Raw genomic sequence first — 3,577 nt, forward strand, 5'->3', positions numbered from 1 at the left:
ACATCTCTTCATGTATTTGTTGACCATTTGTATTTCTTCTTTGCGGAAGTGTGTGTTCAGTTCACTTGTCCATTTATTAATGGGGTTATTTGATTTTGGAGTGTTACGGGGGTTTTGTTGTTGTTGTTATTTGTTGTTCTTTTTTTTTTTTGCAGATTGCATTGCTTACCTGATGTGTGGGTTATGGTGATAATAACGGTTGCCTGGGTTACTTTTCCGGGACATGAAAGTTGCTTTTGCTGAACTGACTCTTCCCTTGGGCCCACAGATGTCTGGATTGGAACCTCTGTTTTCATATTATGTCCGATCCCTTTTGCCTTAAGTTTTGTGTTAGAGTCTACCCAGTCCTGCGTGTAGACTGTTGGTGGCCAGCTGCTAAGCATATTCCTCAGCAATCCAAGCACCCAGAGTCCTCCAGTTCTATCCTAAGGCCCAGAAAGAACCTGTGCACACACATATGGAGAAGATGCCGGTGCCCACTCCAGGAAGACAAGCTGATGGTGACCGCCCCGTTCTCAGCCTTGTGCAAGAAGAACAACTTTTGGAATCGTTCCCCCGGCCAGTGGAAATTATAACTCTAACCGCCCCAGCAAATCCATACAAGCTTGTACCTCCCTTTGTTCAGGAAGCAACCCGGTGCCCCTTTGCATCACTGTGTCCCTTCAGCCGAAGCCCAATTAAAGCCCTGCCGGTATCGTGCTCACCAGAACTCAATTTTGGTTTTATTTTCTGTCATCCACTCAAAAGTTCCTGTCTCTGATGTCATTTGTCATTTCAAGGTATGGTTTTCTACGTGTTTAATGAAGGACTCAGAATCTGTCAGGTAAAGCAAACCAAGTGCTGTAACTGTCTGACTGTCTGGCCCCAAAATTTGGCAGGTGAGAACATCATCGTTTATCATTTCCCAGTTTTTGTGGGTCATGAATCTTGGTGTTTCTGAAGGGTCAGGGTCTCTCCTGAGGATGCACCTGAGCCATTGATAAGGCCTTCCCTCTACCTCAAGCTCCCTCGTGTGGCTGGAGCGAGCTCAGGGGCTCCAGTTCTGCACCCTAGAGCCACTCGCATGGTGACTCCATCCAAGGGAGTGACCTAGGACAGAGACCCTGAGAGAGTAACCCACAGAAAGCTGCAGGCCTTCAGAGCCTAACTTTGGGAACGAGATACTGAGGCTTCGGCCACATACATCGGCCACATGGATCCATGTGGGGAAGGCACACAGGTGTGAGCACCAGGAGGCAGGGTGGTCGAGACGGTGTGGCAGCTGGTCACTATTCCACCCCGCTTGCTCTACACCCATGCAGGACCCACAGAGGAGTCCATCTGTCTAGGACACAGAGCAAAACAAAGACCTGAGATGGGATGAGCCAGTCAGTACCCAGTCAGTACCCTCAACCCCACACACACTGGGTCACTAGTCATGGAGGGGGGGATGAGATTGAGGTAGATTCATTCTATCTTGGTAGGAGGCTGAATCACTTCTAATGGTAAATTTATTCTGTTGCTTTTGTATATGAAGCAAACTCATAACAAGGCAAATAGTATGTAATGTGTTTGAGAGGCCGGATGGTATAAACCAAGTAGGACTCACTGAATTATCAATTAGAAAAGATCACTGCAGTTTCGTGTGTGTTATTAAGTCGCTGTGCAATATCAGGCGAGTCACTTAGCTTCTCTGAGCTTATACCAACTAAAAGTGTCCTATTAGGTGATTTATACTAATGCTGCCATTTCTAAAAATGTTTGTTGATGTTCTGACGATCACGGAACATTCCCAGGGAGATTCAGAGGAATATTATCTGTGTAATTTAATTACCTTTCTACAATAAGAGAAATGCCTCATAAATGGGCTTACAATCTGAGTGACATTTTAAATAGAGTAAGATTATGACAGCTCTCACTTATAGTAAACTGGACACCTGGGATAGGTGAGCCTCGAGTGAGAGGGTGGTGGACAATCCCTGCAGAGACCCCTTGTTGAGGGGAAGAGGGTGCTGCAGCCCTTGGCTGTGTCTATCCCCACAGGACTATGTGGTTGCATTGTGTGTGTTTTGTTTCGTTTTGATTTTTTGGTACTAGGAATTAAATCCAGCAGCACTTTGCCACTGGGCTACATCCCCAGCCTTTTTTATTTTTATTTTTTATTTTGAGACAGAGTCTCTCTAAGTTCCTGACACTGAACTCAAACTTGTGATCCTCCTGCCTCAGCCTCTCAAGTTCCTGGATTTACAGGTGTGTACCACCATACCCAGCCCTGTTTGTGTTTGCATTTTTAAGAGCCTTCCTTATGTAGATACACTTTACATGTCATAACATTCACCTGCTGCACGTGAAAATGTACCATCTAATAATTTTTAGTCAATTTACAGTCATGCAAACATCACTGCCATCTAATTCTTATCACTCCCCAAAGATCCCTCGAGTCCACTTGTGGTCAGTTGTTCCAACTCCCAGCCTTGGGCAACCACTCCTCTATTGGTCTCTGCAAGTTTGCCTTTTCTAGAAATGTCATGTAGCCCAAAAATATGTCGTCTTTGGCATCTGACTTCTCTCTCCCATAGCAAAAAAGTTTCAAGGTACATCCGTGTTGGAGTGTATGCAAGCAATTTGTTCACTTTATTCCAAATACTCTTCCACTGTATGAATGTGTCACCCAAATCTCTTCACTACTCAATGGGCATTTGGATTCTTCATGTTGAGGCTCCTAGGAATAATGCTGCTATGAACATTGGTGTAGTGATCGTTGTGGCCCTGTTTCCATTTCTCTTGGATTTATATTTAGCAGCAGGATTGCTGGTCATACAGAATAAACCCTCTGCATAACTTTTCAAAAAGCTGCCCCATGTTCCCTGAGTGGCCACACCATTTTATAATCCTATCACACAGCCTCAACATGCTCAGCGACCTTGTAATTGTCCTTTTTGATTATATCAACAGGCAATGATGGACAGTAGCAGAGTGTCAACTGGGGAGTTCCTGCTATCTATCAGGGAGGACTCCTGCTCCCGAAGACCCTATCCTGGCTAACAATAAGAGTTTGGGTTAGTAGCTGGGGAAACAACTATTTTTCTGGGCCAAATTCTTCCTCACTTTACAAAGAAGCATAGTTCCATGGATGGACTTTAATGCTACTTTTTTTTTTTTTTTAATGATTAAGGTGACCCAATGCAAAGTCCTAAAAAAATGCACCCACCCATCTCAAATAATTCATCTTATTGCACAAGTACTGCTTGCATCGTAGCTAACAATGAGACCTCAGAAGTAGATACACTGCATCTTAGAAAGCGATCAAAGATATTTTATATGAATCTAACGCTTTTCTTATGATAATGCATACTGCAGGCAAGAAAAGCCTTCGTACTTTATTCAGGAAAAAATTCTGCATCCTTTTCCTCTACATTTAATTTAAAGGATATCTACAGCTTATGTACAAATAGATGTTCAAAAATGTGCACTGTAATTCTTAGAAGCTATCTTACTAAGTATAGTGGTTGCTCAGTTGAAATTTGCTGAATGAATCTGCCCTAAGAATAAATTTACTTTTTCTCAGGGGCTAAAATGATACAACATAATGACTGAG

Source organism: Ictidomys tridecemlineatus, chromosome 14 (genome assembly GCF_052094955.1).
Source record: "Ictidomys tridecemlineatus isolate mIctTri1 chromosome 14, mIctTri1.hap1, whole genome shotgun sequence".
Lineage (NCBI taxonomy): Eukaryota > Metazoa > Chordata > Mammalia > Rodentia > Sciuridae > Ictidomys > Ictidomys tridecemlineatus.